The sequence below is a fragment of the Strix aluco genome, chromosome 4, assembly GCF_031877795.1.
Source record: "Strix aluco isolate bStrAlu1 chromosome 4, bStrAlu1.hap1, whole genome shotgun sequence".
Lineage (NCBI taxonomy): Eukaryota > Metazoa > Chordata > Aves > Strigiformes > Strigidae > Strix > Strix aluco.
The window spans coordinates 75,468,645-75,482,341 of NC_133934.1; positions in this window are offsets into that span (position 1 = coordinate 75,468,645).

A 13,697-nucleotide genomic window follows, 5' to 3' on the forward strand; every position below is an offset into this window, starting at 1 on the left:
ACAAAAAAAACTACTGCTGAAAATGTAAAGAAACGTAACAAGAATGATGACAATCATTTGTATTTCCTTTTTGGAGAGAAATGTAAATGGTGTTTAGAAATGTCAAATAAAATGCCTCCAGCATTTTTAAATAAGGCTTTAAAATATTACATTTTGTAAAACCAGGATTTTTCACCAGTTTCTTTTTTTAAAAGAAAACAAAACCCAAACCCACAACAATTACTATAAATAAAATATTAAAGAATAGTAATTTTTATTGCATTGCCTGCATTAGCAAATGTAGTAATTTCTTTCAAAGAATGCCATTATGTCTGGTAAATATTTAGTCCCTATGCTTATACAAATCCAAACTGACTTTATCTGAAATCAGCTGGACAGCTGAAGTCAGTAAATTGTTGATGCAGCTGATAAATGGTATGTAATTATTTAGGCATCTTATTACAAATCCATTTCTAAATAAAGCAAAGGACAGTCAGTTATGTAGATGCTACAAATCATCTGTATAATTTTGGGGCTTGGTGCAAGATTCACAGGGGTTCCTAAGTTCCATTTTGGGCACCAAAAGGAGTGTAGCTATCCAAATGCAGAAGTTTGGTATCCTTCCAGCCACTGTTAGGACAGAGAAACGACATGAATAATGCTGTAACAGTATTTTCCTGGTCCTCTCTCTTTCCCATGTCTGCACTTGAGTCATTTGCACGGCCCTCCTTGCTCCTCTTCTGACCTTGGGTCCCAGGAAAGCCGTAAGCACGTGGCTGCTCTTGAATAGTGAGTGGTAGGTGTCTGGGAGGTGGCATCCATGTAGGAGCGGGATCTCTGCCATGGTATGACTGTTGATGGACACTTGTCTCATGCTGGTACCCGTATAGGCTCCGCCAGTCGGGCATCCCTGTATTTAAACTGTGTGAAGGTCTCTGTTTGTAAGTGCTAGGCCATTATGCAGATGAGTTAAATCACGGAAGAACAATTTAGGAAAGCAGCCAGGTAACCACAGCCCTGCTAATGCTGGTGTGCCCTGCTCTTCGCTTAAAATAAATGAAAGTCTTTCCCCTGAGAGTAAAGGTCCTGGGAGCCATTATTCTGGATAAAGATGTAATTAAGTTTTCAACTTAAAAGGAGAAGGCAGAACAGAAAAGAGATTCCTAGTGCAGAGTAATGGGAGGGTGAGAGAGAACTCTTTCCACCTATGGAAGGGTGAAGACTGCCAGTGGTGGTAGAGACAGCATAAGCAGGAACGTGCATCTCTGTTGTAGGAGATGTGAATGTTGTCCAATGTCTGTGGGACCAGTTGTTTTAATCTAGTGGTTCAGTTTTAATTTGTGCCTCTATCTAGCTTTTCTGCTTTTCTATGTTTAAAGGGTTAGCAGTGTTGCTTTTGAAAATGGGGGGACAAAAATGGCCTATTACTATTGTGACAGTCTAAAATTGTTTATCTTGAGAATTTCTTCCAGTTCTTCATAAACGAAGCATTTTCAAGAGACAGTTCAAAGTTGTTGTAGCCACACGAGTTAGATCTGGTTATGCTTTGCTGGTTTGGAGAAGATGATGTTCAGGGTAGCTTTTGTGTGCTTGTTCTTTCACTCTTCCATTCATGAGTGCGTATTCATGGATCATTTCAAATATTTACTGGGTTGTCTTTTTCATATGTTAAGTCTTCATATAAAATAAGCAAGATAATTTTGAGAAAACGTTTTAATTAGAGTCTTAGAAGCTATAAATATTTCACTATTTAATAAAATAGTGCTGCAAGATGTAAATGATTAAATAGAACCCATTTTAGGTACTTTAAGTTGTATAACTTCAAATGATGCATGCTTTCACACTTCCAGATGGGACAAAACCTTGATATATTGCAACCTATATTTTTTGTTTCTTAGTGACTGGAAGTTTTTTTTTTTTCCCCTTTTTTCTCCAGTATGGTACTGTAGGAAATGGGTCCTCCTTTGCTGAAATCTAAAATAAAAGGATTAAGCTTTTGAGAACAGAGATAGGTAACTTGTTTTACATTTTTATCTTCAGCTTATGGGCTACTGACTTAAAGAGTGATATGGCCTCTTTAATTATCTTAAAAGATCATAAAGAAATCATAAGTAATAAAGAAGTTGCTAATGTGAAACATCAGGGTCAGATAATATGATTTAGGAGTATTGCGTATACAAGTCAAGTCTTATTGTACTTTCCCTTACTGAAAAGGTCAAGAGTGATTTTTGTTTAAAATTCTGAATGCTTTCTATTTGAATATTGAAAATGGGAAATTAAAGTTATAAAAAAAAAAATCTGGTTAATGCAAAACAGTTAAAAATGTATGTTTTCCTTCAGTAATGTAAAAAGGGTTGTGTTGCAAGAACAATACTATTTTCAGAGTTTTACATCTGCATTCAATTTCTTTTCTGAAGCACATAGCTCAAGATGCATTAGTGTGCTTTGAGAATTTCATCAAAATTGAACGCAGCTATATATTTGCATTTTGGCAGTCTGGGAAGAAGAGTCACATGTTTATAATAAGTACAAAGTGCTTTGATGTTCTTTTTCGTCCCTGAGAACAGGGTAGACTGCATGAATGGTTTTGATAGTTTTTTCGTTAAAATCTTACGTGAAACCAAACTGCAGACCCGGCTTTGAAGCAAAGTCAGCAATGAGGGAACATAGATTTCCAGTTAAAAATGAGAAGATTGAATAAGTGGCAATGGAAATAAAGATAGAAGAAAAAAAAGTGTTGATTACACAAAGCAGATAAATACAAAAGTAAGAATAATTTGTGACTTGGGACCCTGAGCATTGCTTAAGGCCTCCTTATGTTTTGGGGAATTTGATTTTACTTTTTCTACTCTACTGAAACAGGAGATCCATCAATATTATTTGATTAGTGTTCTTCTGTGGCACTCTTTCTGTTTTGGGGTGGTTTTATTTTTTCTTTTTAAATTTGATGGACCGTTTGCTTGCAGAAAACCCAAACTGAACCTTGATATTATGTTCCCTGCTGGAGATTCTAAAATAACCTAAGACTGTTTTCTCTTGGAATAGAAATGTATATGTTGCAGTTATGTTTTGATAATACAGCTCTACAGCTAATGTTCAGATGTTATTTGCTGCCCTTGCTGTCATCTTGTATGCAAGATGACAAAGGGAAAAATTAAACGATACAGATTCTTTGACACCACATGTGATTTCTCAAGTGGTGTTTTGACATTAACTTCCATAATTACTAGTGGATATTAATTAAGAAACGGCTTTACCACCAGGAATTGTGAAATAGATAATTTTGTCTACTATTTATAACACTAGCTGAGAGCCAACTAAAAAAAAAAAAAAGATGTAAATTGAGTTAGAGTTTTCTTTTTAAAAGAAAAACAGCCTTTTGCTTAACTCATGTAGTTAATCTCTATTAAATACTGTAGCAGTATGAGGTTTAAAAATACTGTGAATATAGAAGAAAATGGCATATATATTCCTTGCTTAAATTATACCTTAATAGATGTTGGCTGTTGAATAGTTGAACAGCAAAGAATAGACTTTTCTGTCCTAATCCACTACATTTGAGTCTAGGGAAAAAAAACTGGTAGATGAGTGTTATAAAGAACAGCTGCTAAATACCTGCACTTCATCTCTGGGCAGATCAGTGTTCTGAGAGAGGCAGACTGAATTACACACAGAAGTACAATGTAATTGTAAGGATATTATAAAGAGAATCATAAGACAGATGGCAGCACTTACCTGCACCCGCCTTGGACAGATGAGCAGCCTTTCTTTTGAATGTTTCTTTATAGAAAGATGTCTAGAAGTTCAATTATGGTTGCCGCCTTTTCTTTTAATGCTAGGTGTTATCAGACACAGAAATTTTAGTAATTCCAGTGAGGTCATCAGAACTGTGTGCTTGCGTCAGCTGAATACAGTTTAAATATTTAAACTTCAGACACCCTTGCTAATCTCTTGCATAGGTTTTTAACTGCCCAACACATTGTACACTTACACAATTATAGTGCTCTTGTCCCATGCTATTTGGATGTGTATACTGGCATAGGTTTATATTGACTTGGAAGAATTATCAATTCACATTTCATAACCTTAACTCTGCTAAGATGAATGGTCTCCAGCAGAAGGAGGAAGAGCACAGAACAGATCAGAAAATCTTTGCCATAATGGTAGGATAGGTAAAAATAAGAAGGCAAATATAGGGCTGAAGTCATAAAGAGTCATAATCGTGCAAGTGAACAGATGCCCTGCAATCAATATAAGAAGGGATAGATCTTTAATTTTAAAAAATAAAATAGTTTCAGCTCAAAATAACATCTGTAAAATTTATTATGTAATATCATAGCAGCAGGTGTTGTTATGTGGTAGTAACTTAACTCTGTTTTGGCAAAGTATTTTGCAAAAGCCAGATTGTGACAGCACTGCTTCAGCTGACAAGTGCCCTTCTCCAAAAGTGGTCCCATTAGCTTCACTTGAATTCACGGTATGTTTCCTGTGAATTCAAAAGGAGTACTTGTTGCAGTACAAACTTCAGAAATCCAGTTGAGTGTTAGATGTGTCAGCTATAACTGACAAGACAGAGAGCTTGCAGGTCCTCGGGTATTTTTACTTTTAAACGTGGTTATTACTGTCCCACAGACTGGGTAGAGTGAACTTGAACCTCAAATGAAATGCATCTAACATAGTTTCAGTTAAGGAAAAATAAAACCAGTCAGGTTTTCTTCTTAACGGTAGTTCCTGTCACTTCATATTATCCATGTGAAAATTTAAAAATGTAGCCTTTTGTCCCCTGATTAGAAACTTTAGTCCTTTGCGGGAATAGAATATATCAGCATGGCAATGAAGGGCTTGACCCGCCACGCTAGTGATGTTGAACATACTTCTCTGAAGTCAGTATCCAGATTACTGGAAGCTGTTAGAAACTCAATTGCAGTCAACCTTACTAGTGTGGCTTGTTTGCCCTGAGAAAACAGATGATGAAGAATTCTGTTCTTGATTTTGAAAGAAGGAGAATACAAGTTTAGTGAAGTCCTTTCCTAATCAGGTACACGTGATATCCTTTTAAGCTCTGTAGCATCATTAGAAGAGACTGTGGTGGATTTGGATTTCAGCTGATGTGAGGTAGATCATAAGCCTCTATTAAATGATGAGATGGTAAAAGCATACTGGTAAACTGTTGGAACTGGCTAACAGATTGAAGAATAGAGAAGTGAAGTGCTAAAAGGAGTTTTGGAAGAACATGTGGCTGTAGCAAGTGGGCAAAGCTAGTGTTTTGCCACACTGTTTGCTGCAGAGGAGTTTAGGAATGCACTAAAGCAGGGTTTTGCCTTCTCCAGTGAGAAGCCCTCAGAACAGTCTCAAACTGCAGTATCAATAGTAGGAGTTTGAGACTAAAACAAGAAAATGAACTGTAACAAATCTAAGGTTAGCATAGTATTACCTAAGAGTCCTCAGGAAATTAAAAAATGAAGTGGCTGGGAGAATAGCTGTGTAGCATGACCTTGCACTACATCAGCCTTGATATCAAGGGAATAAAAGGTGGTAACTGCAAATACTACTTTTTGTTCTGATGCTACACAGGGTAAGATTCCTGTTGAAATTTCACAGAACATATGCTGGAAACTGGGCTGGCAAACTTAGTAAATAATACAGGAAAAAAGGGGTAAATAATAACATGACAGTTAAGTGCACAGCTGTTCAGTCAGCTTTATATTTGACTTTCTGAAGAATGCTCATATGATGTAAGTGAAAGGCGTGCAGAACTACAGTATTCATAAATGCAAAGTAATGCACTTAAGAACAAGATAAAACAGCTGCATCGACATATATGCAATGTTGAGCTCTAATTTAGTTCTCAGCACTTAGGAAAGACAGCTTGGAATTATACTAAAGAACCAGAATAGGCCCAGAGTGGGGAAGAACAGAGGTGTGGAAGAGGAGAGAGTCTTCAAAGAAAGATGAAACTGACTCTTCAAATGAGAAAAAACTGTACAGGAGAGGTGAAATATGATGGAGATTTACGAAATCATGAGAGTATAGAAAAGGTGAATAGGGAGTGATTGCTCACTGTTTCTGACAATGCCAGTTCTAAGAGGTGCCCAATGCCATTATTAAAGCAGCAGCTGTAAAGTAGAAAATAATATCCCTCTTCCTCCTTTGAGAGAAGTTAGTCATTTAAACATATGGCTTCTAGGGGTAGGGAGGCCAAGAGAATAAGAAAAAAAATTGGAGAATCCAGTGTCCATTAGTGGCTATAAAACATCTTCCCTAAAAAAGTGATTGTCAGGTGCTTGTACGGTATTGCATCTTTCTCCTGACACGTACTGTATGTCACTTTTTATGCTCTTTCCTTGAACACCTGTAAATAGCTTGGTTTTGGAGGTCAGGTAACAAGGTAAGCAAACCTTTGCTCTGATGATATATAAGGGTTTCTTCATTCATATATTTTAAGCCTATTTTAAATTTTGGCATCCTGAAGAACAAATGCAGCAGAGAGCAATTTCTTAATCAAGGGAGCTTTCAGAGCCACAACTGGTGGGAAGCTGTTGCTCATGTCCACCATTTGAAGGAAAGTAAGGCCTAGCCTTCAGCAGTAGGCATGGATCTGGCATTTTTGGCGTTCTGCTGATACCTTGGTCCATAAGTGCCTGCATTCCCGTGATAACTGCATATGCAGACAAAATGGAGCGGAAGCTGAAATTAAAGCTCTGCAAATTTCCTGGCAAAGGTAGGGACCTTGTTTACTGAGTTTGTGTGCCCAGACCTGGCAGCACTGAGCATCTCCGACCCAGATGAAACTGATTCACAGCAAGCCTGAACCGTGCTGGTTATGACAGAGCACTCACTGGGATCAGCATGTAAGCGCATCGGCTTTCGGAAGGTACTGCAGTGTTAAGTGTAGGCACCAGCTGAACAAAAGTTTCCAGAATCATGAGAGTGCTCCATCATCTAAGTGGCAGTTCAGTGCCCAGTGTCATTTGTGGCTTTATCCCTGTATGCTAAATAAAAATCTTTCTCTAATTCTGTTGCTTTAACCGTGTCTCAGGATATTTTGAAAGAAAAATCTCTCAAGGCTATTACTTTTTTCTTGTCCTCAATGATAGTTCAGAATACATGAACAATAATCAATTTGACTGCATCCAAGCTTTAAATTTATTTTCATTTACACCTATGTTATTTCTCTTGTCTGTAGGTGGCTTTCTTGGGTGGCTATAATACTACCCCCGTAAAGCTCTCCCCACATATTCCATAAATGCTTAATACTGAAGCAATCAAATAGCTCTCAGAATTGTAGTATGCAGGGAGAAGACAGGCATAATGCATACATAGGGCTAGGCTATATAGCTAAATAGGCTATATTTTTTTCTTCTGTGTTGATGTATTTTCAGTGCTTGTGCTTAAGCCAGGTTTAACCTTTTCATCTCAGGAATCAAATTCTCCATGCCGGTGAGCTACTTTCCAAATAAAACTGGAGATTCCTAAGTGTGAGCCTGCCTCCACGAACCAGGGCTTGAAAAGAGACTTGTGATATTTGTTTTGTCTTGGATCGTGGTAAAAGTTTAAGAGCTGGCAAAGCTGATAGCTGGAAGAGTTTTTAAAAATTACCCCTCTGCCATTTCTGTCTTCAGTAGAATGGCTTGTCAGTGAACTTCAAAATAAGAAGCTCTCTTTAAACATCCAGTGTTCTCTGCTTGTCAGAGACCTGTTTGCATCTGTTAATACGTCTGCTGTCATTCTACCCAGCTATCTTTAAGAAATGGCTTTTCTGGAGTCTTCCATGCAGCTCTTCCTTGAACATCTGTAACAATCCCATTAATTCATCTGATGACTGCATTATTAGGGTGGGGAATTGCTTGGAGTAGTCAAAGATAACTTTTAAAATGAGATGGTGTTCTCAGTGTTAAACCAGTAGAAAACTGTAGTGACATCAGGGATATCAAGACTACTAATATAACCTGGATTTACATTGGAATAAAAGAAAATCCAGGTTTTGCTTCTAAAATTTGACTGTAAAGACAGGAGTTTTTAACCACTTTATTACTTTTTGTAGACCATTCTCTCTATATATACAATGCACATGTGTTTAGATATTGCTTATTGCTTTTTTTAAACAAGTTTATATTAATAGCCTTAATTCAGATACATAAATTTTGTAAAAAATTTTAGTTTAGTATTCTCCTGAACCTTGTGGTTTACTGTTGTAACATTTACAAAGTCTATTTTTCTGACCTTATATGCTAACTCAGGCTTTTATCTAGAGGCCTATAGAATAAATGTTAAGCACAGGTTTATGCTAATATGCACATTAGTTTGCAAGCTAAATGTTAAGGCAATACTTCAAAAGGGGAAAAAAGTAGAATCAAAGGAAATATCATCATGATGGAAAAACTGAACAAACATATACAGTGTAATACATCAGTTTTGTTTTGCCTAATTGTACTAAAGACATGTAACCTTTAATATATAGACTCTACTATTTTCTGGCTTCAGTGAGAAAGTTGCTTTCTAGTGTTCTTTCGTTTACCAGTCTTATGATAATCATAATATGACTACTACATTTCTTTATACTTCAGAACTAGATAACTAAAGAATTTTTTTTTTTTAATGGATGGAAGGTATACAGGAAAAAAATTATTTAGGTAATTAATCATAATATCTACAGATGAAAAGAAAGTAAAATAGTTAAAATACATGTTTTTTCTAAATAATATTGGGTTTTGTATAATGATGTTTTTGAAACATGTATTTCAAATATGCTTTGTAAAGTGCAAACAAAATTGTCCTTGATACCCATTTTATATTTTTCAGATGTGAATGATTTTTAAAATGGTAATTGAATGGAACTTTCAGATAGACACATTTTATTCATATTATAGATATTTACATGAAAATAATGTAAAGAGCATCTTCAGGATAAGCAGTCTTATTAATTCTATAATAGTATATAATATTACCTCTCATCAGAAAAAAAATGGATTTAGATATTTACATAACAAGTACAAAGCTGATGTAAAATTGCTTTGCTTTGTCCTCCAATAGCTCCTTCCTTAGGAAAGAGCTGCGGAGACCTACAGATCAAGCTACAGACTAGAAGTCAGAGGAAGGTTTTGATTCCTTATTTAGAAGGTTTTGAGTTATTGGTACTGCAGTGGTATATAAGCCTTAGTCTCTCTTATGAAGAACTTTTTTTTTTTTTTTTTTTTTTGTCTGTCTGAAGAAATTTGAGAAGATGGGGGTTGATCAGAGAAGTAGCTGGTGGCCCTTGTAGTTCAGTGTCACTGTTTGGGGTTTTTTGGAGCTTCTTGCTGTGCCATATGGAAGTCATGTTCACCCATTCCCTCTGAACTGAGGCACTTGTTAACACCTGGTTGTACTTAATGTATCCTCACATAGCAAAAGGTCAAAGTTTGTGCACCCCTTCACTGTGGCTGGTGAAAAAATCCGTTTCCCACTTGTCACGCTATGGTCTATAGCTATGATATATAGCTGAAAACATCAACACAGTAACCAAAAATGGATTTCTGTGTTCCCTGATGTCATTCTGGTCATTAAGAGCAGGTGCCAGTGTGTGCTTATGTCCCCATGTCCATCTCTTCATCCTTGGCTTGTCCTTTACCATGGCTGGTAAAAGGTCCTTAGGGCTCCTCAGAGCCTGGAATACACCCAGCATCCCTGACCCCCCAGGAGAGATCTGTAAGTATTTCATATGCACTATATGAAGTGTCTGCCAAATGGTACATGCCAACGTGTATACTGCTTTCAAATATTGCCATTATGTGTTGGCCTGTCTTGTGAGGTATTAAGCAGTTCTCAGGGAAGTGAAGAAATACATCCCACTGTGTCCTTGGTAGAAGCACTGTTATGTCCTTCTGTGGTCCATATCCCAATTAGTGGAGTGATACTAGAAAATACTATGAAATCCTGTTGACTTTTCTCATGCTGCTTGTCATTTTCACACACAGGTGTATTATCTATACAAATATTATGTCCATGAAAAAGGCAAGGAGAAGAAAGATTATTATATCTGACCAAATTAAATCTGTGTTGAGGATTGTTCTGCTTTAAATAAAAGACTTCTCACATTTGAGGTTGACCTTCAGTTATAATCTAGAGTTGTTCATATGTTATCATAATCCTGTTTTCTTTTAAGAACTTCTTGCTGATGCATTGCTTTCATGGAAGGTATTCAGGCCTTTAGAGTATATATTTGTTTTCTTCTTTCAGTAATGACATAAGAAAAAAACAGTAATATTCTATATCTATTAGTATGTGCTAAATCCTTGACTGACTTCAGACCTAAACCTACAAAGTGAATCATGCAGCAGATGTTGCTTTTTTGTTACATGCAGTGGTAGTCAGCTAAATGACTAGAAGAGGTAAAGAGGTAGGATTAAATACAGGTTGTAGGCATCTTTCATCCTGCCCCTCAAGCTATTCTTGTTTGTATGGTCATAGGCCTATAAATTTGTAACGGGATACTGTCCTAAGCTATAGCATTTAATAGAATATGATTACATTACAAGCTAAGAAGAAATAAAAAAAAAAAAAAAAATAGATTTAATCACATGTCGCTGAAAGGTATAACTGAAAACACAATGTGTTTGTATTCTGCATTTTAAAACAGGCTGGCCTGTTTATACTATGAGGAGCCGTCAAATTAACTGAAATATGGATATTCACTGGAAATTATTGAGAACTGTCAGTATGTTCAGTAACTTAGGAACTGTACCTCTAGAATTCTGATTTCTTCTGCAGAAAGCATTTATTATACAAATTCTAGTAAATATACTTGATAAATATATATTTAGTCCATCTTTTTCCTCTTCAATCTCCTATATATTTTGAATGATGATCATAATGCAGTTAATATAAACAGTGTATTTGTAAACAAACATTATGCAGATTTCAGAATTAGAACTGTTTAGGCAGTGGATTTAATCAAAAGTCTTTAAGCAGGTATTTACCTTTTAAGTTTTTATTTAGTCAAGGATTATTACTAGCTGAAACTTTGCTCTGCATTGGCTTCTTAAAGCCTGTTATTTCCTGCCTATGAAGTCAGTCATTAAAATAAAATTTTAAGGTGTTCACATACAGACTGAAGAGTTCATGAGAAAAGTATTTGGTCTGTGATGATAAATTTTTCTTAATTTTCTATCGACTAGCTTCAAGGTAGGGAGATGATTATGTCTATAATGTAGGAGCTGAATACAACTTGTCTTTGTTCTATAAATAGGGATTGTACCCTATACAGGGGTGTAGGGAAAATACAAGAATAGCATCTTTTATCAGTGTGGAAGTGAGCATCTGCTGTTTCATACAAGCAAATGAGATATTTCACACAGTATATGAAGCAAATAATATGCTACAAAACCAAGCCTTGCTACTCCGTAGTATTCACAGATTGAAAGTAAAATAGTTAACAAAAAGAGAAGTTTAATTGCAACAACTAGTTCTCAGTATTTCAAACAGTTTAAATACAAGCAGTATTTTGCTACTTAGTATTTGTCTATCTTTAAAGCTTCTTCAGAGTTATGTGACTGGACATCTTGCTGATTGTGGTGGGTTGACCCTGGCTGAATGCCAGGTGCCCACCAAAGATGCTCTGTCACTCCCCTCCTGAGCAGGGCAGGGGAGAGAAAATACAATGAAAGGCTTGTGGGTCGAGATAATGACAGGGAGATCACTCAGCAATTACCGTCATGGGCAAAACAGACTTGACTTAGGGAAATTAACTCAATTTATTGCCAGTCAAATCAGAGTAGGGTAATAAGAAATAAAACAAATCTTAAAACACCTTCCCCTACCCCTCATTTCTTCCTGGGCTCATCTTCACTCCCAATTTCTCTACCTCTTCCCCTCCCAGCAGTGCAGGGGGGATGGGGAATGGGGTTTGTGGTCAGTTCATCACACATTATCTCTGCTGCTCCTTCTTCCTCAGGAGGAGGACTCCTCACACTCTTCTCCTGCTCCAGCGTGGGTCCCTCCCATGGGGTATAGTCCTTCAGGAACAGACGGCTCCAGTGTGGGTCCCCCGTGGGGTCACAAGTCCTGACAGCAAACCTGCTCCAGTGTGGGCTCCTCTCTCCACAGGGCTACAGGTCCTGCCAGGAGCCTGCTCCAGCGTGGGCTTCCCACGGGGTCACAGCCTCCTTCGGGGCGCATCCCCCTGCTCTGGTGTGGGGTCCTTCCCAGGCTGCAGGTGGGTCTCTGCCCCTCCGTTGCCCTCCGTGGGTGCAGGGCACAGCTGGGGACTACAGGCTGCAGGGGAATCTCTGCTCTGGTGCCTGGAGCACCTCCTCCCCTTCTTCTTCACTGACCTTGAGGTCTACAGAGTTGCCTGTCACATATTCTCGCTCTTCTCTCCTGAATGAAATATCTCCTGCGTAGTTTTCTCCCCCTTCTTAACTATATTATCCCAGAGGCACTACCACCGTTGCTGATGAGCTCAGCCTTGGCCAGCGATGGGTCCGTCTTGTAGCCGGTTGGTGTTGGCTCTGTCGGACATGGGGGAAGCTTCTAGCGGCTTCTCATGGGACACCCCCCCCCCCCCCCAAAACCTTGTTATACAAACCCAATACACCAATTTATAAAAGAATCTTTTAAACCTCTGATTCTTGGGTACAGTCAGCTATTATCCCAGGATGTTTCACTTGCATCCAATCTGTGGAAGTCCTTTTACTCAAAAGAATAAAGCAGGTCTAAGAAAGGAGTTCTGCATCTAGGAACATGTCAAACAAGTGGAGATGCACTTCTGTACTGAGAGAACTTGCTGAAAGGAGGAAGGGGAGCTGAACCCCCTGTGTGTCAAGGCTATGTACCAGTTAGCTGATATAAATAAGCCAGGAGCAGAATTTATTCTGGGATAAAAGGGAAAGGTAAAAACACGAAATGAATACTTGCCTGGGACTTCAGGTTCGTATTCTTCTGTATGGTAAACTAAATTACACATGAATGGCAATTCTAAAATAAGAAAGGAAATGCTTTTTTATACTAAAATGAGATTTGGTATATTTCCATTTTTCAATTACATTTTTCACTTTCATCTAATTAAATTTTACTAAATATATTAAATTTTAGCAATAAATTTTTTACTGGCTAAACTTTTCAATTATTAATGACAATTTGGTTTAGGATTATTCAGTGTTGTATGTTATTTTCAGAAGCTGTTTTCATTCTGCTGATTAATACATTTTATCATAAAGAGACTAGATTGTGCTTATCTTGAAACCATGTCATTAGGAAGCATTTTAGTGAGGTCATGCCTGCTTTCTTTAAAGGCTGTTTATACAACAGTTTGCTTCAAGCTTCTGTTTCCTTCCTACTAGAACACATGACCTCTCTGTTCTGTATTACATACGTATTTTCCTCTGTTCTGCATTATATACGTATTACATACATGTACTTTCCACATCTGTTCCTCTTAACACAGCTTCCTTACTCCTTTCTTGTTAGGCTGTGTTGGCTGGTGACATTCTCCTTTCCTTTAAACTTCGAGGTGGCCAGGTTTTATTTTGTTTATTTTTCTTCTCTGTCGTTGATTCCACAAAGAGCTTCAGAGGTTGCACTCCTTGTTTCCTCATGCTAGGAGAGGCAGATATTCCTGTTTCAGAAGAGGAAGGTGTGTATGTGAGGACTTTCTTGGAGGGTACTTCTCCTGTGCTAATCTCTATATTGAAACCTGGGGAGGGGAAAGCTAATTACAGATCCCCTTAATGATTTCTTCT